A 26,411-nucleotide genomic window follows, 5' to 3' on the forward strand; every position below is an offset into this window, starting at 1 on the left:
AGATGAGGAAAGCAGAAACCAGAGACAACAAACTGTAAATAAAATATATATTTTTATTTATTTTTTTGCTTTAGGATAAAGTAGTATTGTAGCTGTGTTAATGTTTATAATAGAACATGTAAATAAGGTAATCTTTTTATTGGACTAATTTTAATAAATTTTGACTAACTTTCGGAGAACAAAACCCCCTTCCTCAGGTCAGGTTAGGATACTGTAACACACTATACTGTATTGACCTGAGGAAGAAGGTTTTGGCCTCTGACAGCTAAATATATTAGTCCAATAAAATGGTATTTTATTTTCTGTATTTGTTTTATTTCTATTTGTTAATTTGTAAAGCGGTGATTGGTATTTGTTAGTTTTTTTCAAATTTACATCTGCTGTCTTTATATTTTGCACAGTACTAGGGGACATTTTCTGTTTCTGTGGTGTTGCATTGTATGCAGAGTCTGGCATTTTGGGGGTTCAGTTTAATTTTTGTCTAAATAGAAAGTTTATGATTACTTGTTCTATAGTGGATTAGGGTGTATCTGTGTTTGTGAAAAAGACATGACTTTCAGTGACTGTGCATGATTGACAATCTGTACTATCTGTCTGGTTTCATTTTACAATAGGTGAATTGATGTTCTAGTGCTCACTGTTGTGTTTAAGATGCTTTCTTTTTCCTTGTGTGACTCATAGAAATGACTGCTTATGGTATGGTAGAATTGCTCTATAGGTCCTGAGTGTTTTGTATTCTCGGTATGCCTAGTACTGGATTTTGGAGGGGGGTGTTAAAAAATGACCGGCCCCGGGTGTCAACTACCCTAGGTACGCCACTGTATAGTGGAATTAGAAAAAGTACAGAGAAGGGCACATAAGCACTGCCATGCTGGGAAAAGACCAAAGGTCCATCAAGCCCAGCACTCTGTCTCTGATAGCAGCCAATCCAGGCCCCAAGAACCTGGCAAAACCTCCCAAATTTAATAATGATCAATGGACTTTTCCTTCAGGAATTTGTCCAGACCCCCTTTAAACTCAGCAAGGCCAGCTGCCGTCACTACCTTCTCCGGCAATGAGTTCCAGAGTCTAATTACGCGACAAAAATGATCAAAGGGATGGGATGACTTCCCTATGAGGAAAGGGTAAAGCGGCTAGGGCTCTTCAGCTTGGAGAAAGGACGGCTGAGGGGAGATATAATAGAGGTCTATAAAATAATGAGTGGAGTGGAACGGGTAGATGTGGATCGCTTGTTTACTCTTTCCAAAAATACTAGGACTAGGGGGCGTAGCGAAGGCGGGACATGGGCGAGCATGGGCGTGGTTAACAGATGGGCGACTTCAGCCCATAATGGGAAAAAGAAAACCGGCCATGATGGCTTCACTTGGTCCTTTTTTATTCACGACCAAGCCTCAAAAGGGTACCCAACTGACCAGATGACTACTGCAGGGAATCGGGGATGACCTCCCCTTATTCCCCCAGTGGCTACGAACCCCCTCCCATTCTACAAAAAAAATTAAAAACATTTTTTTGCTAGCCTCTATGCCAGCCTCAAATGTCATACCCAGCTCCATGACAGCAGTATGCAGGTCCCTGGAGCAGCATTTAGTGGGTGCAGTGCACTTCAGACAGGTGGACCCAGGCCCATCCTCCGCCTACCTGTTACACTTGTGGTGATAAATGGGAGCCCTCCAAACCCACCACAAACTCACTGTACCCACATGTAGGTGCCCCCTTTCACCCCTTAGAGCTTTGGTAGTTATGTACAGTTGTGGGCAGTGGGTTTTGGGGGGGATTTGGGGGGCTCAGCACCCAAGGTAAGGGAGCTATGTACCTGGGAGCAATTTGTGAAGTCCACTGCAGTGCCCCCTAGGGTGCCCGGTTGGTGTCCTGGCATGTGAGGGGACCAGTGCACTACAAATCCTGGCTCCTCCCACGACCAAATGCCTTGGATTTGGCTGGGTTTGAGATGGCCAATTTCAGTTTCCATTATCACTGAAAATCGATGCCAGCCATCTCAAACCCAGCCATCTCTGACATTTGGCCGGCCCCAACCGTATTATCGAAACGAAAGATGGCCGCCCATCTCGTTCGATAATACGGTTTGTCCTGCCCCATCGTGGCACCGTTCTCTGAGATGGCCGCCCTTAGAGATGGCCGGCTGCGTTCGATTAGCACATAAGCACCGCCAGGCTGGGAAAAGACCAAAGGTCCATCAAGCACAGCACTCTGTCTCCGACAGCGGCCAATCCAGGTCCCAAGAACCTGGCAAAAAACCCCAAATTTAATAACGATCAATGGACTTTTGCTTCAGGAATCTGTCCAGACCCCCTCCACGACACCTAAATGACCTCTTATATAGACTAGCAGAAAAGTATGTGCCATGTTTTTGATGGCATGTACTTTGCCAGTGGGTATGTATATAGGCAGGTCTGGGGCAGATTGCATAAATATGTACATAAATTACTACTACTATTACTACTTATCATTTCTATAGCGCTACAAGGCATACGCAGCGCTGTACACCATACACAAAAAGACAGTCCCTGCTCAAAGAGCTTACAATCTAGATAAGACAGGAGACAGACAGAACAATTAATGGTAAGGGAATAAAGAGGTGAGGATAAAAGGTGCAAGTGAGCAGTTGTTATATTATAGAATATTTTAATTTACATGTGCTCTGGCTAACGTCCAGGAGCGGGTATTTACATCACCTATAGGGCTGGTGAGACCACACCTTAAATGTAAGCGTGTGTAATACCCCATGGGAATGGGTATTACTAAAGTGATAGATTTTTCCAGAGCCCTGGGGGAAGGGAGGTCCCTGCTAGAGGGCTGGAGTGGTAGGATGGCCCTGGGTAGGAGCAGGAGAAAAAAAACAGAGTTGCCATAGTAGTGAATGACAAGGAGAGAGGAGGGGGATAAAGGTTGGAGTTTCGCCCAAGAGGGGGGGTCTTTGGTTGTCTGATTGTTCCCTGCCAAGAGACCATGAGGAGAAAAAGGGGAATCCTGAGTGAGGAATGTGATCACTAGTTGTAAAGGAGGGTTGTGGCTCCTGAAAGTGGCAGCCGGGATATTGTGTTTGGTATAGGTGGGCAGAGGAGCGACCGAGACCCAGCCCCTCCAGCAGGGAATTGGAGTTACAGAGAGTTCAATTCCAGGACCATGGTAGATTCAGGGTGGGGGGTTCACCACTGGAAGAGGTTCAGGCCAGATGGGGGTCTGAGCCCACAGAGATTGAATTTGTTCTGAGAGGAGGCGAAACAGCCACTGAGAATAGCACTGCCCTAAAGGATAGCCATGGACAGGGAGCTACTACTTCTACTACTTATCATTTCTATAGCGCTATTAGATATATTCAGCGCTGTACACTTGAACATGAAGAGACAGTTCCTGCCTGACAGCTTACAATCTAATCAGGACAGACAAACAGGATAAATAAGGGATAAGGGAATTATTAAGGTAGGAATGATAAGACAGACATGGGTACTGAACAAGTGAGTAGGGGTTAGGAATTAAAAGCAGCATCAAAAAGTTGGGCTTTTAGCTAGATTTGAAGACAGCCAGAGATGGAGCTTGATGTATTGGCTCAGAAAGTCTATTCCAGGCATATAAAGTTTCCTGAAGGCATATTTATGGTGTCTCTGGGGGATGTTTTCCAAGATTTACACGTATAGTATAAATCACAGATGATGAACAATTCAGCCATCTCTTTAATAAGGCATACCACAAAGATCAACAAATGTGAACATACACCCTCCTCCACATATATACAGAACTGTCTTATAATATCTGCTTGCTATATTACTATCATGTTTTATCATTATCATGTTACCCAAGATTCTTCTGTAACACTAAATGTCTATTTCCTAATTATATTTCCACCATTCATGACGTATTGTAAGCCACATTGAGCCTGCAAAAAGGTGGGAAAATGTAGGATACAAATGCAATAAATAAATAAATAAATAAATCATCCCTGTTAACAAACATGGTCAGGATTTATCTGTACAACTGAAGAATATTTTTGACAAGATTGTTGATTGGTTGAGACAGGCAAAGATGTCTTTAAATGTTGCAAAGACAGAAATAAATATATGTAGGTAGGACTCTTGACTCATCTCTACCAACAATGTTTGAATATCAGGGTGAAAAAGTGATCATGAAGCCCTTTGTCTATAGTCTGGGAGTTTTCCTAGACACTAATTTGACAATGCAAAAACATATAGACCATGTGATTTCTGCCTCTTTTTTTCAACTTCGTGAGTTGAGCAAGTTGAAAGATATGGTCACACCATATGACTTTCAGACGATTGTTCAGATCCTGGTACTGACAAAAATTGATTACTGTAATTCTTTCTGGGAATACCACCATCCCGAATCCAAGTTCTGCAGGTCATCCAAAATGCAGCTGCGCGATTGATTACTGGAATCTGAGGCCTGAACACATCACTCCAACATTTAAAAAAAATTACATTGGGTTCCTGTAATGTACAGAGTTCAATTCAAGACTCTGGTATTCACTCATCAACGTATATTTGGGAAAGTTTCAGCCTACTTTCGAAATAAGCAGCAATCATAGAATCTGAAACATGCACTGAGATTTGAGATGTCCTATCCACTCTGTTTACCTTCTGCGAAGTCATATAACTACGTAGAGACAAAACTACAGGCTTTGTCTATCACAGCCCCATCCTTGTGGAATGCTCTACCTGGATAGCTGAGATCATGTGAAGATATTGAACAATTCAAGCGGTGGCTAAAAATGCATTTGTTTATAAAAGTCTTTTTGGTTACATGAGGACTTATCTGTTTGACTTTTTTTTTGTGGTTACAGCCATTTTACTAATCATGTTTCATCATCATATGCTTAGCAATTGTTACTGAGGAGCTGCAGAGTGAATGCATTTGCAAGTCAATAAGAGGAGTTTGAACTGTATGTAAAAACAGATAGGGAACCAATGAAGCAACTTGAGAAGAGAACTAATATGAGCATAGTGATACTGACAGAATATAAATCATGCAACAGAGTTTTGAACTGTATATATTGTAATCCCCCAGGGGTACTCTCATATGCTGAGGATCCTCTTATAGCTCCTATCCAGCATCACAAGCCCTCAGACAGGGTTCACTAGCACTTTGCTTCTGAGAAAGGCTCGGAGACAAGTTGCCTCTATGGTAGCCTGTAATCCTAGTCTCAGTGTTTGGGGCTCCTCTTTCACTCAGGGTGACCGTTCCTCATTTATCATCCCTTCTTAGAATCCTTCTCTGAAGTATCCTCAGGGAACAGATCACCTTTCTGGTACACCTGATGTGCCCCGACACCTTCCTTGGGAATATAATCCTGGCTTCTCAGCTTTGCCAGATATGTAAATTAATCAGCAGATGCAAATCCACTCTATTAGCATCCCTGTTCCAATCTTGTGGGGAACAACTTCTTTCCACCAAATCATTCAACTTGTTTCTTCTCCACTGAGCCCACTTATTTGGGAGACCTGGGTCTCAGTTTAAAACAGCCTCCTCCCCTGGACAGGACTTTCATCACTCACTTTAACTTTATAGTCCTGTCCTGCACCCCCCAGCTGCTAGTCAACTTCAAATAATACTCAGTTTCATTACTACCATATCCATAGCCAGGTAAGTGCCTTCTTGGGTTTTAGAGGGATCCTTCTCGCTGAGGCTTCATCTGTTCCACGTTCCAATTCCTCTCCACCTTTCTCGTCTTGGAGGATGCTCTATAGGGTAGCTAATAATCCTCCCCACTTCTTTAGGCTCCTCCCCCTGGTTCCCGAAAGGTCCAGGCCCAGAACTCTCTCCACCTTTCCCTCACCTACTCTGAGAGCTCCCCCTGGTGGCCTCGTCAGGGAAGAACAGGTCCTATACCATGAGCACCCCTTCGCTGTTCCTTCAGGTCATTACATGGACATACCCCTTTTGGCTCCCTCTAGTGACCAGATCAGGGCATTTTGCAGACTTTTCCCTGGGACAGCACCCTCTGGCGGCCTCCTCAGGCTACGGCAGTCCTGGGTTTATCACAATATGTACATATTTGGTGCCCATGAGGCATCCCTATAAATATACCTGAGAGGAGGAGTGGTATAGGAGTACTCCTGAGGAACACCAGAAGGACCAGATCTAGTTGGAGTTTATATGCTGTTTGGACTGCTTAATGAAGGTTTGAAGTACTGCCTGTTAAACAGTTGGAAGAAATAAACAGTTTGAGTTTGCATAAGCTGTGACTAGTGTATCTTTGAGCACAAGGGTACTAGTGCCTCCCAAACCCCAGGATCGCTATTCCTGACCATAGACCTACTCCCAAGCTCGACTGCAAGTGAACTGGAATGGATGAGTGAGGTGAGAGTGGCCCTGAATATGAAACTGAACTAAACTAAACTAACTGATCTGCTTTGTGGCACGGGGCCGGAGCTAGCACACGGGTGAAACCTGGGTTACAGGTGTTTTCGGCCTCTTGCACTAGTATTCTATAAACTAAAGTAGGTGCCTACTTACCTTCTTATCCTAGGCACCCTGTTATAGAATTACCCTCATAGTGATCGCATAAGTCTTCTTTTTCTTCAGAAATAGGCAAGAGGGTCCACTGCCTGGGAAAGAGTTAAAAAGATAACACAGCTGACAGTGAAACAAACCAAAAGTCTTTACAGTCCCCTGTTACACCCACATTTGACGTCAAGTAGCTTGGTTACATTTTACTAACGTAAAAGGCACCCCAAGAGTCTTATAGACGTCAAGGAGTAGAACTGTAGATATCCTTTTGTTTACAGGGAAACAATCAGGCATAAATTTATGACTGTGCTTTTCATTTTATTGTTTGACTGCAGATAGATCTTCCCACTGGCAGCAGCAGAGCTTGGAGAGTCCCCTGGTACTGTATAAGTTATGATTCAGAATAGTACACGTTAGAAATCTGACAGAGTGAAGTAGAATGTGACACCATAATGGGGCAAGTGGTAATACCACGTTAACCAAGACAATTCCCGTGGGGACAAGGCACGATCTGTACGGTCTGACCACAGGGACAGGGACAATTTGCACGGTATTACTGCAGTAATGGTATGATTACGCTTTTACCTTGGGGATTAGGAGTATTAAAGTAGTAATAGCTCCAAAACATCAGAATATTAATTTGGAAGGACATCTGCCTAATGAACTCGGAAACCTGTGAGAACATTTTTACATTTTAGCAGAACAAGGAAATGGTTTGGTTACTTAGATTGTTTCTTCAAGCTATGGGTTTCTTATTTCTATGTTTAAACAAGTGGAGATGGGGTAGGGATTGGGAAAAAATTGAGGAGATGGGTACAGGGTGGGACCTATTTTCATTACTGTGTCACTTTCCAATACGAAGCTGTTGCTGTGATTATGACATGCTGGTGAAAGACAGTCTAATATCTCTTTTACACAAAATGTACAAGAAGTACTTTGGGGGGATGGGGTGCTAAGGAGCCAGCTACTGGATATGTGCATAGCATAGAGGCTCTGGGATAGCCTATTAATATTTATAGTATTTTTGACACTTTCTCAATGACAGAAGCAATTTTATTCAACGGTGGGAAAGTGGAATGTTAGAGAATCACCATGGTAGTGAAATCATGTAAGAAGGATGTCACTTTCAGTCTCATGACTAAGCACACTAAATAAGACCCACTTTCCCTAGAGAAAAAGTCTTGCCCTCTGCAATCTGATAGCTACAGTGATGCTATCCAGGAAGAGCTGAAAGCGACTCAAAATTTCTTTTGGATAAGGTTTTGGTATAGCCATGATCAATGTTCTAAGTTTTGATGGCCTATGTGCACATGAAAAGCATTTTGTGTGCAAGCTTTCTGCCCCAACTTGATGTGTGTGTGGTATAGCCTATTTTCACAATAAAGAAAGCCAGCACAAACTGTGTGTGTGCAGTTCCTAGGCATGTGCACTCCCTTTCTGACCCTTGTGCTCACACACACATGCACAGCTTAGAGGAAACACTGGTCATGACTAATCCAGGAAACTTTTCTTTTTTTGGACTTACCTATAGTAACATGTAATGTAGATTTATGTTATAATTAATAATATTTTTGTGAAGGAAGATTAGGCTTTACTACACATGGAATGTCATTGTAGACCAATGATTTTGTGCCCAAATTATTGCACGGGACGTGCAAAGCTTGTGTGCTAATTGGTGGGAGTTATTCCAGCATCTTTCCATAGCGTTACTACTCAAAGAAATACTTGACCACATGGAAAGTGTACATACAGACAGGAGATGGTAAATGTATCCACATTATTCAAGATGCAGTAAGTGCATCTCTACTACCTACACCAGGGACAATGCGCAGTCCATGCCCATTTTCTGCCCACACCCACCCACCCATCTTCCACTACACAACATAATATGCTGTTAGCACATGAATCAGCATGAACAGTTATGCTAGCATGGTAACAGTTAAGGCAGCCATACAATAAGTTACCACACGCTAAGTCATGCACTAACCCCTGGATTTTATATACTGCAACTTAATTTGTGTGTGCAAATCCAGTCATATTCTGGATTTGCATGTGCAACTTAATTAGTTAACAAGCCAATCAGCACTGATAATTGCCACTTAACAATTACTGCCACTAGTTGGCATTAATTTGAATTTATATGCAGAACTGTAAGCATATTTTATAACATGATGCACGTACATTCTAAGTCGATAGTTGAAAAGGGGGCATGGCCATCGACATGGAATGGGCGGGTCACGGGCATTTCTAAGATCTATGTGTGTTGTTATAGAATACACCAGGTCTGCACATAATCTAGGTGTCGGCATTAACACCAAGTTTTATTTGGGGTAACTACCCATGACTAAATTTAGTTGCGCAGATGGGTGCTGGGCGTATTCTAAAATGTATGCCTAAATTTAGGCCTACTTTATAGAATACACCTAGACGTATTTCATTTTGCCATCAATTTTTTTTTAGGCATGATATATAAAATCTAGTTGTAACTGCTTAGCACACATTAGTAAAAGGGCTCAATAATCTCTTCGTTTTCCTGTGGGAAAGCTCATTGAGAACTGAAATGGCAAGAGAAAGACATCATGGCATGCACAATCGCAGACTCAACATTAGCTGATCAATTTTGCAGTATACTTTTCTACTGCCCGCCTGGAATCTTCAACGCCCAAGACGACTTCATATCAAACATATGCTTGAATGTCCTTCTACTAGGACATATCAATCTACACCTAGGCAAGCAACATGATGCCAATACCAGACTTCTAACAAACTTCCTGAACCAATGGAACTTCAAAACGGCACAATGGGTCAGATAGGCTCATTCCATCTGCTGCTATCAAACCTCCTTGAGTTAAACCACCTTAAGAGGTGTAGCTAACTGCTTGCCTTGTAATTGGTCTTGCAGTTAAATATGGTAAAGAAATTTTCTCTGTTAACTGCATTGTACACCTCCTCCTCCCCCCCACCCCCACACAAACAAAAAAAATGCTGGGAATGCCCTTAACAGTTAACGCTGAGGTGGTGCAGTTACCACATTAATTTTAGCAAAAACCGTATTGCACTTCTTAAACAGAGTTCCTGATGCAGCTTAGTAAATAGACTTCATAGTGTGTTTCTGTGAAAACTACTACACTTTCTGTTTCTTATTTCATGCAGAGAAACTGATAAAAGAATAGACTTTCTCAATCTTGTGCAATGTGATGAAGATTGAATAAGTCAGGTTTGTCTGATGATGTGTAAGAGGCAGATGCTCAAAGGTTGATAGCACCTTTATTCATCCTAATACTGAAAATTTACTTCTTACTATTCTTACCCAAACCACTTGATTCCCCAACAAAAAGGGCAAAATAAGAATGAATAGGGAAAATGATTCAGTCCTCAGATTGCTATGGCAACTGGAATATAGGCTTACCTGGTAGGGAGCTGTTGATGGTACTGAAATAAAGGTGGTACTCCTGTATGTTAGCTCTCTAGTCTGCAGGCACTGCCCTAGTACTCATCTTCACCTTAAGTAGATAGTCTGAACTATTTTGGGAGGTTAAGTAAATCACTCACATCTTATTTATTTATATATATATATTTAGATTTTGCTCACACCTTTTTCAGCAGTAGCTCAAGGTGAGTTACATTCAGGTACACTGGATATTTCTCTGTCCCAGGAGGGCTCACAATCTAAGTTTGTAGCTGAGGCAATGGAGGGTTAAGTGACTTACCCAAGATCACAAGGAGCAGCAGTGGGATTTGAACCAGCCACCTCTGGATTGCAAGACCAGTGCTCTAACCACTAGGCCACTCCTCCACTCTTCCCTGCTCACTTCCGTTCTATGGGTTTACGGAAAATTTAAAGACCTGCAAACCCCTCTCCATCCCAACACCCCCCCCCCAAAAAAAAAAACACTTCAAGGGTAGGAATCAAATACCTCCAGCCAGCAGGATGGCTTTCTGAAGGCATCAAGTAGAATATCTCTCCATGCCGTTATTTAAGTGGCTAGGTAATTTTGCAGAACTGAGGCCTAAGCAGCAGTGATATATTGTTAAATTATTTTATGAAAAAAAGTGTTGCCTTATTGAGGGGAGCAAAGCTGGTAATTGGTGGCAGCTCACTGCTGAGGAATATGCTGTATGTAAGACTGAGGTTAGTATTCAAAAATGCATTTTTCTTCAGTAACTAATATAGAGTTACTTTCTTCATTTGATAAGGGAATGAAAAATAGAGAGAAAAACCACAAACCCCTTTAAGGTGGAGATTTGGCAACTTCAAGCAGGGTATTTTACAAATCATGTCAATTACCTAGACTGAGCCAAACATAACAGCACTCCAGTTTGTTATCATCACTCTGTACAGAAATGGAACAGAAAATATTCTGATGGAGTAACTGGAAAAGTTTTTTTTTTTTTACTAAAACACAATGCAAAACACAAACATACAATGGATTCTGAGTTCAAAAAGCAGAGTTGAATCATTAAAAATTAAATTGGTACAGAAGTGGTACCAGCTGTACCAGGATTCTCATAAGGCATTGGCATCTTAATAGGCATCAACTCTTTGTTGAGGGTGACCTTAACACTGGGGGTTTTCCTTTGACTTTCATCTGTATTACACAAAAATAAGATTTAAAAAATAGGTTTCTGCAATTTCATAACTAAAAAGATTAGTCTAGGGAAAAAAAGAACAGCTGCAAGAAAATACAAATAAAAGAACACTTAGCACTTGAGAAGTAGTCAGTCACTAGTTAATATAAAATATCAATTCAGAGGAAGAAAGAGATGAAATAACAATAATATACAAAAACTCTTTCTTGAGAAAGAAGCTGGTGATATTTTAATTATCAAACATGTTCAATGGAGTACAAAAAGAACCCTTTTCTCCACTCCTGTATAACAGAAGAAAGTTTGGTAGGAATATAAGGGTAAAATTACTTCACCGGCATAAAAATAAAACCCTGAGAAAATTTATGTTAAAGCTTTTAAAAGGGTCTGAATAAAAATAGTGACAGAAATAAACTTTCAAACTTAACTCAAGCTGCTGCAAACACACACACCGACTGTGGCCAATGTTTCACCAACATAGGTGTGTCAAGGTGCTACTTGTGTCTCTACAATAAAACATAGAAATATAAGTGAACGTCCCCAAAAACATATATACAAAGTGATGTTAAATTCTCCCACAAAAAACTGACACTTGGTAATGATTAAAAGGAATACTTGCCAGCTTATAACAGTGTATTCTTTCTGAAAGCATCACTTGACCCCAAAAAACATGGCACTGAGATGCCTTCTTGTCTAACCCGAAGCTGATGACATAATTAGAAGGTGGAGCAAAAAGATGAAACAAACTTTATTTAATCCTTAGTGTGTATCCAATCCATTCTTGTATTCAAACCTTCTGGTTCTTCTGTTCGCAATGTATGTATCCAAAAAAGTTCTCGTTCTAACAAGTATTTCTTCCGATTCCTTCCGGTACTCTTTCAATCACGCATGTGAGTAATGAGAAGAAATCATGTCCTTTATTTAAACAATGTTCTACAATAGGAGCTTCTTCCTTCTTCATTTTTTTTTATTTGCATGAAGTCTTTATTGAACAACTTAACAAAACAACATTGCTTCCTGTACAGAAAGGAGAAAGCTTTGATGCACAGCTTATACAATTGCTCTCAATAAATCCCCACTCTTCCCCTTTCTATAGCCATGACATACTTCAAACATTGTACTTCAAACCTTTTAATGAGTTTATATAAGTTTTTATCCCCGCCCACCCTACCCGCCATGACACATATGAACAGTAACATATAAACCTCCCTCATTAGGGTTCAGGTAGTCTTCTAATTATAGAGTTATGAAAATTGTTTCCAGATCGATTGCCATTACTCGTCTGATGTTTTCTTTCAGCTAGCAGCCTCTCCATTTCGCACACATATCGCAATTTGTTATGCCATTTAAGGATTGATGGTACTCCTACTTGTTTCCACTGAGATGCTATAACCTTCCTTCTTAATTTTTAAGAGAGCTTTTAAGTTCTCCTAAGTGGATTTTAAATGGGCGGGTCGTTTGTCCCACATAGATCTTGGGACAGGGACAGATGACCAAATACACAACAAAGTCAGACACACAAGTGGTGTCACTTTTAATGTGATACTGTTTACATGAGATTGGATGAATAATCCATCTAGATGTCACAGACTTGAAAGTCTAACATTGATGATGACTCCCCCATGATGTTACAGGATTCTTATGTAATTTCTCTATGTCGGAAGGACTTAGCAATTGTTTTAAATTGCGGCTTCTTGTGAAGGCTGTACATAATTTTATATCTTTCAAACCAGGTAGATCTGATAACAAACCCGAATGATTGTTTAATAATTTTTGTCACTTTTTGTATCCAGGGATGTAAGTCAAAATACAAGTCGATGTATTCTCAGTATTTTTGTTTGCTGAGATGTTCAGCAACAGGTCCCTATTTTGGAACCTTGCTTTTTTATATGAAGTTTGAACCACTTTCTTTGGATAACCCCGATTCAACAAACGATCCTTCAAAGCAATAGATTGACTTTTAAACTCCTCTAAGTCTGTACAGATTCTACGGAATCTCAGAAATTGGCTGAAATGTAAACTAGTTTTTACCTTGACCATCTTTAAATCTAGATTGAAAGCCCACCTCTTTAACATTGCTTTTGACTTGTAACCACTCGCCCCACCTACCCTCCTCTCCTCTTTCCTCTACACATTAATTGATTTGCTTGCTTTATTTTTGTCTATTAGATTGTAAGCTCTTTGAGCAGGGACTGTCTTTCTTCTATGTTTGTGCAGCGCTGCGTACGCTTTGTAGCGATATAGAAATGCTAAATAGTAGTAGTAGTAAAGCCAGAGGGTGATTACTTGAGAAATGCAAAAATGTATTTCTGTCACTTTTCTTTCTATGAACAGTAGTTTCAAAGCCTGTTTCTTCTTTAAAGATCTGGATATCTAAAAAAGATATCTGAGAAGGATGATATGTAAGAGAGAATTGTATATTTTAGCATTTACGTGTGGAAGTGTACAATTGTAGTTAATGTAAGACATATTCAGTGATTGGCAGAAGAGAGGTTCATGGTGCAAAGAACTTACCATTTGATTACTGTTTCCCTGATGAACTGACATGCTGGGAATTGCAACAGCACATTCATTTGCAACCTGCTGTACTGCATGAAGGATAAGCTATTTCTGAAGCCAAAAGCTTTATTTCACAGTTTGGTAGTCAAATAAAATGAAAAATGACAAATCCTATTCTAGTTTGTAATAAGTTCATGTTATCCTCTTCTTTCACAGCTCCATGGACTAAATTCATGACCTGTCAAAAAAGCTTTATAAAACATTACTGCCTAGCACCACAGGTAGTAAAACAGTCTGGATCTGAACAGGAGCCAAAATTCACCTTTCCATACTGACGTGCTTGTAAAAAATTGCCTAGTAGATCCCCTGTACATATCCACCTAGAGTGGAAAAGCAGCCTAGTGGTTAGAGCAGCAGGCTAAGTTCCAGAGAAGGAGGGTTCAAATTTCTTTGACATTCCATCCCCTTCATTCTGTAAAAGGTGCCTGTTGTATGTTTATTTATTTCTTTTTTATTGAAACAGGAAGTTATGTCAGAGAGACAGGCCGCAGTAGAGAGAAGCAAATAAAAGCAAATATTCAAACATAAGAAATAACAAGGACATAAAAAAATGCATTGAGTCCACATTTCTGAGAACGGCTAAGAGAGTATAGGTAATTAAAGAAATAAAAGCCTGTTGCATGTTTAATTTTATAGAAGGGGCGTAGCTACATGGGGCCACGGGGCATGGGCCCCCGTAGATTTGGCCCTGGCCCCCCCCGCCGCCAACCCCCTCGACCCCCCCCACCGCCAACCCTCCCCTGCCGCCGTCGGGTACCTTTGCTGGCGGGGGTCCCCAACTCCCGCCAGCCGAAGTCCTCTTCTCCGGCGTGCCACGTTCCTGATCTGCAAGGGCAGGCTTCTCTTTCTGTGAGTGATGTCCTGCACGTTGTACGTGCCCCCTCACCTCGGGCTCTGGACCCCCCTCCTGCCGAAGTCTGGCTACACCCCTGTTTTATAGAATACTAGCATTTATGTGGAAGTGTACGTGTATATCCCGTAAATGGCAGTGCTCAACAGCTAATTCTATTATTGTGTGCTAAAATGGCTTAGCTTGTAGCCACAGACCGCCCAAGACAATCTGCCACCTGAGGCAAGGAATGAGCTACCACCACTGCCCCCCCTGAAGTGAGGAATGAGCCACCACTGCTGCCCCACCATTGCCTCCCCCCTAAAGTGAGGAATGAGCTGCTGCTGCTGCCACCACCACCTTGCCATGGTCTGCCACCTCCTCCCTTCATTTCCCAACCCCCTTCCACCAATTTACCTTTTCTTTCTTGTTTTTCCAAAGGTGGCGGCAGTGATTCCCAGAGGCTGCCCTGTCACCGATCCTGGCCCTTCTCTCTACTGCGGCCTGTCTCTCTGACATAACTTCCTGTTTCCTCGGAGACAGGCCGCAGTAGAGAGAAGGGGCCAGGAATGGCGGCAGGACAGCCTCTGAGAATTGCTGCTGCTGCTGCCTTTGGAAAAATGAGAAAGAAAAGGTAAATAATCAAGAGACTTCAGACAGCTCAAAACACTGCAGCTAGACTTATATTCGGTAAAACAAAATACGGACATGCTAAGCCCCTACGAGAAAAGCTACACTGGCTCCCACTTAAAGAACGCATCACGTTCAAAATATGTACCCTAGTTCACAAAATCATTCACGGAGATGCCCCAGCCTACATGTCAGACCTGATAGACTTACCACCCAGGAATGCTAAAAAATCATCCCGTACATTCCTTAATCTTCACTTCCCCAACTGTAAAGGTCTAAAATACAAACTAACGCATGCGTCAACCTTTTCCTACTTGAGCACACAATTCTGGAATGCGCTACCGCGTAGCTTAAAAACGATCTTTGAACTAACTAACTTCTGCAAACTACTGAAGACCCATCTCTTTAACAAGGCATACCACAAAGATCAAAAAATGTGAACTCCTACACAAATATCCAGAACTGTCTTACAATATCTGCTTGTTACACTACTATCATGTTTTATCATTATCATGTTACCCAAGATCTTTCTGTAATACTAAATGTCTATTTTCTTATGTATTTCCACCATTCATGATGTATTGTAAGCCACATTGAGCCTGCAAAGAGGTGGGAAAATGTGGGATACAAATGCAATAAATAAATATATAAATTGGTGGAAATGGGTTGTGGAAGTAAGGGTGGGAGGCGATGCTGCTTCAGAAGAGTGCTGCCTGAGGCCCCCACCAGATTCAGTAAATGGCGCTTAAAACACATCTTGGAATCCCTATGGATAGAAATTCCATGTGTAAAGGGGAAAAGGATAGTGATATGAGTGTATCACTTTCCATCTGGCCAGGATGAACAGACAGATGCAGAAATTTTATCAGAAATTAGGGAGGCTAACAAACTAGGGAACACAATAATAATGGGTGATTTCAATTACACTGATATTAACTGGGTAAATGTAAAATCAGGGAATGCCAGGGAGGTAAAGTTCTTCATTGACATCAAGGACTGCTTTATGAAGCAGCTGATTCAGGAACCAACAAGAGGGGGAGCAATTCTAGACCTAACCCTTAGTGGAGTACATGATCTGTTGCAGGAGGTAATGGTGCTGGGACCACTTGATAACAGTGATCATAACATGATCAAATTTGATATAATCCCTGGAGTAAGTACACACAGGAAATGCAATATGTTAACATTTAACTTTCAAAAAGGAGCCTAAGATAAAATGAGGAGAATGGTAAAGAAAAAACAACTTAGAGGAGCAGCTGCAAAGGTCAAAAATTTCACATAAGGCATGGATGCAATTCAAAAAAGCCATCCTGGAAGCCCAGACCACATGTATTCCACGTAGTAAAAAAGGAGGAAGGAAAGCCAAATGACAGCCAGCATGGTTAACAAGGAAGCTATTAGAGCTAAAAGAAAATCCTTACGAAAATGAAAGAAGCATCCAAGTGAAATTTGTTCTGGGATCTTGCCAGGTACTTGTGACCTGGATTGGCCACTGTTGGAAATAAGATACTGTATGGCAATGCTTATGTTGTGTTCTTAAAAATAGGTGCCGGGATAAATCAGTGCCTCAGCGCTATTCTATAAAGGGCACTCCGGGATGAACACCCTAATGGGGATCTACGTGTCCAACTTTGGGTACGAGGACAACACCAACTGAAACCTGGTGTAAATCCTGATGTGCAAGTTGGACATGGATTCCTGGAATTCCGTAACACTGTGCGCATCTTTTATGAATGCCCTTGACCCGCCCATGCTCCTCTCATGGCCACACCCTCTTTTGGGTTATGCATGAGAGGATTTGAGCACAGATCTTTATAGAATCACGTGCAGCCAGATCCGTGCGCAAATGTAAATTAGTGTCAATTAACGTCAATAATTGCTTGCTAACAGCTAATTACTGATTGTTAACGATTTATCATCCAATTTATAAATTGCTTAAATTATATAAATGTTGCATTTAGGCAGTAACACTTATACCAGGCATAGACTTTGCATAAAAGTTAGTGTCTAATGTAGGTGCATTAGTGTCAATATTTTGTTGTAATTCACATAGATGCATAGGAGCTAACTTTTCAAAATTATTGGGGGTGCTAAACCCAATAGAAATTACCTCTCCCTAGACACAGTCAAGGAGTGTGCTTAATATTGGGGATGCTCAAGCATCCACAGCACCCACAGAGCTGGCTCCTATGCAAAGATGTTTCAATGTGCAGGCTACACATATTTTAAATAAATAACTTTTGCTAGTATTCTATAATTATTCTATAAGTGAACTTATAGAAGAGGAACTATTTATTTATTTATTTGTTACATCTGTATCCCACATCATCCCACCTTTTTGCAGGCTCAATGTGGCTTACATTATTCTGTAATGGCGATCGCCCTTTCCAGAGTGAGAAATACAAAGTAATGTTACAATAAAGTTCATAAATGTTAAAAGTAAATTATAAAGTAGATTGGATAAGCAGTTCATTACAGGCATATGGTGCCCAGTTATAGAATTGGCCTTAGCTAAGTCACTTTATACTCCACTCCCTTAGGCATAGCTTAGATTATAAACCCTATAGGATAGGGACCCACTAACTGTAGCTGTATTTATAATTCATTGTTCTAAGAGGCAAGTAATTAAATCAAGACAACACAAACATAGTTCTCCTCTGCTACCTCATTTTGGAGAGTGTTATGCACATCTTCTTCCACTGTACACTCATTACTAGCCTGTGAAAACTCTGAATCCTTTTAGTAAGGGAGAATTCATTGACTCCCTTACACCAGGGGACCCGTCTATTTCTACAACAGTCATTTCCATGGATTCTATATATGGAACCCAGATTTGGGCAGTCGAGATGTGCGTGCAAATTAATTGGCTAATGAGCTCAACCATCAATATCTGGGCACCAACAACCAATTATTGATGTTAATTGGCACTCATTAAGGGGTTCTTTTACTAAGGTGTGCTGAAAAATGGCCTGCAGTAGTGTAAGCATGTATTTTGGGCGTGCGCAGATCCATTTTTCAGCGCACCTGCAATAAACGCCTTTTAAAATTTTTGCCAAAATGGACATGTGGCAAAATCAAAATTGGCACGTGTCCATTTTGGGTCTGAGACCTTACCGCCAGCCATTGATCTAGCGGTAAAGTCTCACACGGTAACCGAGCGGTAATGACCTACGCGCATCAAATGCCACTTGGTGCGCGTCCGATACGCGCGTCCAGAAATAAACATTATTTTTTGGATGCGCACCAAAAATGAAATTACCACAAGAACCACATGGTAGCCGGGCGGTAACTCCATTTTGGCGCACGTAGACGCTTACGTGGCTTAGTAAAAGGGCCCCTAAAATCTGTGCGTGCATCTATTTATCCCAACTGACTCTTTACCACCCATCTTGTCCCCATCTATATATCTGCATTTGGTCCCTCAGCTATATGATAAGCTGTATTATAGAAAAGCATTAGTATCAAAATTATGTTATTTGAATGTTCTAATGTGTGCTTATTAGATATTTCATTATTAGGCTGACATCATTTGAATTTCAGTGCTGTTAAATGTGTATACTTTTGATCCTGTTTCATGGTAGTCCTATTATTAGGTTTCAAATTGCTGTTTTCAAGTTTACCTCATTTATTGTATTTACGTTTATACTTGGCCATTTTACTATTGTTATGCCGTTAACAAAATTGTAAGTTTTTATGTTAAACTGTACTTGCTGTACACCACCTTGGATGAATCTCTTCATAAAAGCGGTTAATAAATTTCAATAAATGCCCCCCCATGGCATATCCCAGAAGGGGGCATGTCATGGGGAGGGCATGGGTGTGTCGGGGTGTTCTGAAAAGTTCCACGTGTGGTTACAGAATACTGCCTCAGCGTGCCTAACTTGGGCGCCAGCATTTACACTAAATTTGAGCAGGTGCGAGTCTGGCGCCCAAAGTTAGGCATAGTTCTTGGTACTAAGATCTATTCTATAAACAGTGCAAGCCTTTTATAGAATAACACATAGTGCCAATTTTTTCGGCGCCAATTTTTGAGCACTATTTATAGAATTCCCTGCATTGTGAAGTGTGAGGTAATGCTTGAATTGCTCTCTGATGTGTTGCTGCTTTATCTGAGAAGATGTATTTGCAGAAAGTGTGTGTTAGCTCTGTTTGTACTGGCAAAAACAATGTGGCCAAATACATTCTTCCCCATAAGACCAAGGGTATAGTTGTACAAGGTCATCTTCTGCACATTGCCTTCATTTTCCTTTTTCATGTTAGCTGAGCCCTCTCAAGAGAATACTCAGGAGTGTGAATTCACTAATTACCTTGCTTTTGTCATATAACATGCTCACATTAAGAAATTAACACCAGGTCCTATTAGGCATTAAATAGCTTAATAATATGGAGGGCGAGCATACCATCTATTTAGTGTGAGCTTGATAATACCTCATTTGCACATGATTTTCTTTCAGTTGCCTGCATGGACTCAAATTTTTGCAAACTCATCTAATGAGTGGAGGAGTGGCCTAGTGGTTAGAGCACCAGTCTTGCTAATCCAGAGGTGGCCGGTTCAAATCCCACTGCTGCTCCTTGTGACCTTGGGCAACTCACTTAACCCTCCATTGTCTCAGGTACAAACTTAGGTTGTGAGCCCTCCTGGGACAGAGAAATATCCAGTGTTACCTGAATGTAACTCACCTTGAGCTACTACTGAAACAGGTGTAAGCAAAATCCAAATAAATAATGTCTTTCTAGGGTTAGGAGGAAAGGTTTGCCTTTGTGTGAATGACACAAAGATTACAGAGTGGATACCCTGGAGGGAGCATGTGAGGGGCAGTGGCATGGCCACAGGGGCCTGGGCCCCTGTAGATTTGCCCCTGGACCCGCCCAACCTGCTGCCAACCCACCGTCGCCTACCTTTGCTGGTGGGGGACCCCAACCTCTACCAGCCAAGCTGAGGTCCTCCTCTTCCCAATCCTGTGCAAGACTTCGTTCTAGTCTGACGTGCAGGACGTCAGACTCACAGAAACAGAACAAAGCCAGGGAAAATGAGCCTCCTCCTCTGTACTCCTCTAGTTGACTGCAGACTGAGGCTTGCTTTTGGGGGAAGCTACTGAGTGCTGCAAATCTCTTCCTTCCTGGGGCTAGGCTAGATCTTCCTTATTCCCAAGGGTTCCAGCCTGATCCTGAGATAGCCTGGAGAGTTCTTTACCTGAGACCCAAAAAACAGCAAGGCAAACGATCCGCAGATTCCAAAGTGGAAATAAAATAGAGCAGATCAGTGCTAGATAAACACAAACTTTATAAGTCGAGTTGCAAACTAATATGTTGCCCGACACAGGCCGTGTTTTGCCCAAAAGGGCTGTGTCGGTGCCGGTGTGCACAATGCCAGTTTACTGAACTTTTGCCTCAGTTATATGAATTGAGCCTGTGCTGTTTTTGTTTTTACTATGGTGCGGTTCATGGCTGGTTTTTAAAACCTTATGTGGTAAAATAGTATACACACCCTGTAACAAGCATTTGATAATGGAGACTACAACATAGCCCCTGAGGCGGCCCTTTTGGGCAAAACACGGCTTGTGTCGGCCAACATATTAGCTTGCAACTCGACTAATAAAGTTTGTGTGTATCTACCACTGATCTACTCTATTTTATTTCCACTTCGAGTTCTTTACCTGGGAAATGCTTTGTCCTCTGAAAGCCCCACCCCCACCCCCATCCTCATCCTCACCACTACAATGTACACCTACCTGTAAAACATGCACTATTTAAGGTATATGCTTATTTATAGAACAGTGCTTAGACAAATTTTTACACACACACACGTGCGTATATGCTAATATTCTAAACATTTGTACATACGTAACTGGTGCACAAATGTTAGCAGCTGTTTTACAGAATTACCCCCTCATGTGTAGCATTCTGTACAGAAAAAATTGCAGAAAGAGACTGCTCTTGTATTTGACTTTTAGACAAACAAAAATTAGTGGTTTAAAATAATTTATTTTAAAAAGTTTACAAAAATATGATATGAACCAACTGCTGAAATTTAGGAAGAAAGTACATTTTTCAAAGTAAGCCTTCATGGCTTGGAGAGTCTGACTGTTATGCAATATACTCCCATTCCTCCACAGTGTGACTCAAGTTTTGTAGGCTGAAAAAATGACTGTGCTGCACAGCTTGAATAGATTCTGCTGGAGAGGAGGAGGAGGAGGAGGAATGATCCACAGTATATATCTGAAAAGCAAGGGAAGATGTGAGCTATGGGCTGATCCTATGTCACACAAGTTTTGAGGGCGCAGGAAAAGTTTTAGTGTAGGTGTTTCCTATGTAATCACTAGTAAAAAAGGCCCGTTTCTGACACAAATGAAACGGGCGCTAGCAAGGTTTTCCTCGGAGTGTGTATGTTTGGGAGAGTGTATGTGAGAGTGGCTATTTGAGAGTCAGAGTGAAAGTGTGAGTGTGTGTGTGTGAGAGAGAGAGTGAGTCTGGGTGTGAGTGTGTTTGTGAGAGAGTGTGTGTGTGAGAATGAGAGTGTGTGCAAGTGTGTATGTGAGACACAGTGTGAGAGAGAATGTGTGTGTGTGGGCGAGAGAGAGAGTGTGTGTGAGACACAGATTCTCTGTGAGAGTGAGTGTATGAGACCAAGCGAGTGTGTGAGTGACTGTGTGGCACATAGAGAGTGAATGTGATACAGTGTGAGACAGAGTGTGTGAGAGTGAGAGTCAGAAAGACATTGTATATGAGAGAGAGAGTGTGAGCCCTGCCCTCCCAATCCATGCCCATCTGTCCCCTGCCCCCTCCATTCATCCTTTTCCAGCAATTCCCCTCTCTCCCTGAGCCCTGCCCTCCCAATCCATGCCCATCCATGCTCCTCTGTCACCTGTCCCCTCCATTCATCCCTATCCAGCAATTCCCCTCTCTCCCTGAGCCCTGCCCTGCAATCCATATCCATCCATGCCCATCTGTCCCCTCCATTCATCCCTATCCAGCAATTCCCCTCTCCCTGAGCCCTGCCCTCCCAATCCATGCCCATCCATGCTCTTCTGTCACCTGCCCCCTCCATTCATCCCTATCCAGCAATTCCCCTCTCTCCCTGAGCCCTGCCCTGCAATCCATATCCATCCATGCCCATCTGTCCCCTCCATTCATCCCTATCCAGCAATTCCCCTCTCTTCCTGAGCCCTGCCCTCCCAATCCATGCCCATCCATGCTCCTCTTCATTTTACTCATAATATCAATTTCCATTAATGGTGTTAAGACAAAGTGAAAGATGAGTTAAAACGGTTATTTTCTAGCCTGATCTGTGATGGCAGTGATAGATTCTTCAAGCCAATTTCTCTAGGTTGATGTACAGAGGAAGTGGAAGATTCCACCCTGGGCTTAACTCATTACTCTTTGTTAGTAGCATGGAGAGAGGAATGTTTAAATTTTGTTTCTGTTTCATTTCATTGATGGAGGTTGTGAGAGAGTGGGTGATATAAGCCTGGGTTTCCTTAAGGATACTCCCTCACTGAGACTGAACTATCTTAAGGTAGGGAGAATTAGCCTGAGTCAGGAGGGCTGGATTTAGGCAGGCAGGAGATATGGCAAACCAGAATGGGAGGCCCAATTAAGAAGTAAGGGATTCTCCAAGTGTGTTTTGAACCCTGAGGCCACAGTGTTGGAAGACAGAACCAGGGCAAGAGAAGGAGTTCTCCAGGTGAGTTCAAGCTGTGGTTCGCAGTGTTGGAAGACAGCCCAGGGCAGGAGAAAGGGTTCTCCTGAAGAGTTTCACAGGGCTGGAGTTGCAGTGTCCAAAGATGGAACCTAGGGAAGGCAGGAGCCACCCTCCACCTATGCCTCCAGAAATTGTTTATGAGGTAGCAGAAGATGGCCAGGGTAGGCTAATTTATTCCTTGGCTTATGAAATTCTAACCCATAAGGATTGTCCAGAGCTAGGCCTGGGCTGGGTTAACTGGGAAGACAAAGACTAGTGAATATTGAGCCTCTCAGGAACAGGACTGAAGAAAAAGATAAACTCAAGAGACATGCAGCTCTTACTTCTTACTCAATTTGCTTGTACATGCAAATAAAAGTATATTGTTTTACTTGCAACCCTTATGTAGCTGTATTTGTGGGGGACTCCATGTTTGTCCGCTAGCACACGCTACCACGGAGGTTTTTTAATTTTCTTTTGTTTTATAAAATATTTTGTTTCATTCTCAAGCCCTCCTATCTAAAATAGTCCTCATGTACGATGGCATTCTTGGTATAAATGGCCTAAGAAAAATATCTGATCAATGAAAAGGGTTCTGAAATTGGCCCAGTTGCTGACTACTGGTCTATTGGGAGATTGGAAAGTGACTTGAACCCTGAGTAAGACATAGATGGTTGGAGTAACTTCCAAATGGTCTTGGAGGAAAAGGTGGTTTGAAAATGACTCATTCTCAATGAGGGGGAAATTCTATGTTTTTTCCTACATTATGCACAATTTTATTCACATTGCTGTTGTTCCCAAGGGCATGTTTAGGTTGAGGGGAAGGAGCGAAAAACATGGCAAGATCACACATCCACATAAAAAAGGACGCCCATCTCCCGATTTGTGCCGGAAGATGGGCATCCTTCTCTTTTGATTATGCCGCTGAATGTGTATCTGGATTTTCAGAAGGCGTTTGACAAAGTACCTCATGAAATACTCCAGAGGAAATTGGAGAGTCATGGGATACGAGGTAGTGTTCTATTGTGGGTTAAAAACTGGTTAAAAGATAGAAATCAGAGAGTAGAATTAAATGGTCAGTATTCTCAATGGAGAAGGGTAGTTAGTGGGGTTCCCAAGGGGTCTATGCTGGGACTGCTGCTTTTTAACATATTTATAAATGACCTAGAGATGGGAGTAACTAGTGAGGTAATTAAATTTGCTGATGACACAAAGTTATTCAAAGTCGTTAAATCACGGGAGGATTGTGAAATATTACAAGACGACCTTACGAGACTGGGAGACTGGGCGTCTAAAAGGCAGATGACGTTTAATGTGAGCAAGTGCAAAGTGATGCATGTGGGAAAGAGGAACCCGAATTATAGCTACGTCATGCAAGGTTCCACGTTAGGAGTCACGGACCAAGAAAGGGATCTAAGTGTTGTCGTTGATGATACCTTGAAACCTTCTGCTCAGTGTGCTACTGCGGCTAAGAAAGTAAATAGAATGTTAGGTATTATTAGGAAAGGAATGGAAAACAAAAATGTGGTTGTTATAATGCCTATGTATCGCACCATGGTGCGACCGCACCTCGAATATTGTGTTCAATTCTGGTCGTCGTATCTCAAAAAAGATATAGTGGAATTAGAAAAGGTGCAGAGAAGGGCAACGAAAATGATAAAGGGGATGGGACGACTTCCTTATGAGGAAATGCTAAAGCGGCTAGGGCTCTTCAGCTTGGAGAAAAGGCGGCTGAGGGGAGATATGATAGAGGTCTATAAAATAATGAGTAGATTTGAATGGGTAGATGTGAAGCGTCTGTTTAAGCTTTCCAAAAATACTAGGACTAGGGGGCATGCGATGAATCTACAAAGTAGTAAATTTAAAATGAATCAGAGAAAATATTTCTTCACTCAATGGGTAATTAAACTCTGGAATTTGTTGCCAGAGAATGTGGTAAAGACGGTTAGCTTAGTAGAGTTTAAAAAAGGTTTGGACAGCTTCCTAAAGAAAAAGTCCATAGACCATTATTAAATGGACTTGGGGAGAATCCACTATTTCTGGGATTAGCAGTATAGAATGTTTTGTACTTATTTGGGATCTTGCCAGGTATTTGTGACCTGGATTGGCCACTGTTGGAAACAGGATGCTGGGCTTGATGGATCTTTGGTCTTTCCAAGTATGGCAATACTTATGTACTTATGTAGGTGCAATTCTCTGTAGCTACTTTCCCCTTGGATAATACTCCGAAGTGTGCGTATACTTTTGCTTTGACTTAAGGGGGGAAAGTCCACAGACTGCAAGAATCCAGGCAGTTCGATTAGTGCCCTCTATCAATGCTGATGCTGAAGAATATACATTATGTTGAGATTAAGGAATCTGCTTTTTCAGATGCTGGCCCCTTAATGTGGAATGAAATACCTGGGTATTCACGATTGTGTGACAATGGACTACAGTTGAAAAAATGGAAAACACATCTCTTTCTGCAAGTATTTTAGAGTGACTAGCCAGCTCATTTTCGAAAGCAATCGCCGGCCATCTTCCGACACAAATCGGGAGATGGCCAGCGATCTCTCAACGGCGGCGAAATCAGCATAATCGAAAGCCGATTTTCGCCACTTTTAACTGCAGTCCGTCGCAGAGCCGGCAAAAATCAAAGGGGGCATGTCGGCAGCGAAGCGAAGGCGGGACATGGGCAGGCGTGGGCGGGGTTAACAGATGGGTGGCTTCTGCCCATAATGGAGAAAAAAAGTGGCCTTATCGAGCATTTCGCCGGCGTGACTTGGTCCTTTTATTTTTTGGACCAAGTCACAAAAAGGTGCCCTAACTGACCAGATGACCACCGGAGGGAATCGGGGATGACCTTCCCGTACTCCCCCTGTGGTCACCAACCCCCTCCCACCCAAAAAAAACACAGTTTTTAATGGGTGCAGTGCACTTCAGGCAGGCAGATCCAGGTCCATCCCCCCCTACCTGTTACACTTGTGGTGGTAAGTGTTGAGCCCTCCAACCCCCCCCAAAACCCACTGTACCCACATGTAGGTGCCCCCCTTCACCCATAAGGGCTATGGTAATGGTGTAGATTTGTGGGGAGTGGGTTTTGGGGGGCTCAGCACCCAAGGTAGGGGAGCTATGCACCTGGGAGCTATTTGTATATTTAAAAAAAACTTTGTAGAAGTGCCCCCTAGGGTGCCCGGTTTGTTGTCCTGGCATGTCAGGGGGACCACTGAACTACAAATGCTGGTTTCTCCCTCGACCAAATGCCTTGGATTTTGCTGGATTTGAGATGGCCGCTCTTAGTTTCCATTATGGCTGAAAACCGATGCCGCCCATCTCAAACCCGGCGAAATCCAATGCATTTGGCTGGCTGCAACCGTATTATCGAAACTAAAGATGGGCGGCCATCTTTTTCGATAATACGGTTCCGGCCAGCTCTTTGCGGCGCCACCAAAATAGATGGCCGCCTATCTATTTTGCCGGTGCCATTCGATTATTCCCCTCTATATATCTTAGTACATGGCAATGTGTGTTATTGATTTTACGTTTGGCTTTATTGTAATTCGCCTAGGTATAAGTGGGCTATCAATGCCGAAAATAAATAACTAAGGGCCCCTTTTACCAAGCTGTGGCAAAAGGATTTCATGCACGCCGAGGCCCCCTTTT

The sequence above is a fragment of the Microcaecilia unicolor genome, chromosome 9, assembly GCF_901765095.1.
Source record: "Microcaecilia unicolor chromosome 9, aMicUni1.1, whole genome shotgun sequence".
NCBI lineage: Eukaryota > Metazoa > Chordata > Amphibia > Gymnophiona > Siphonopidae > Microcaecilia > Microcaecilia unicolor.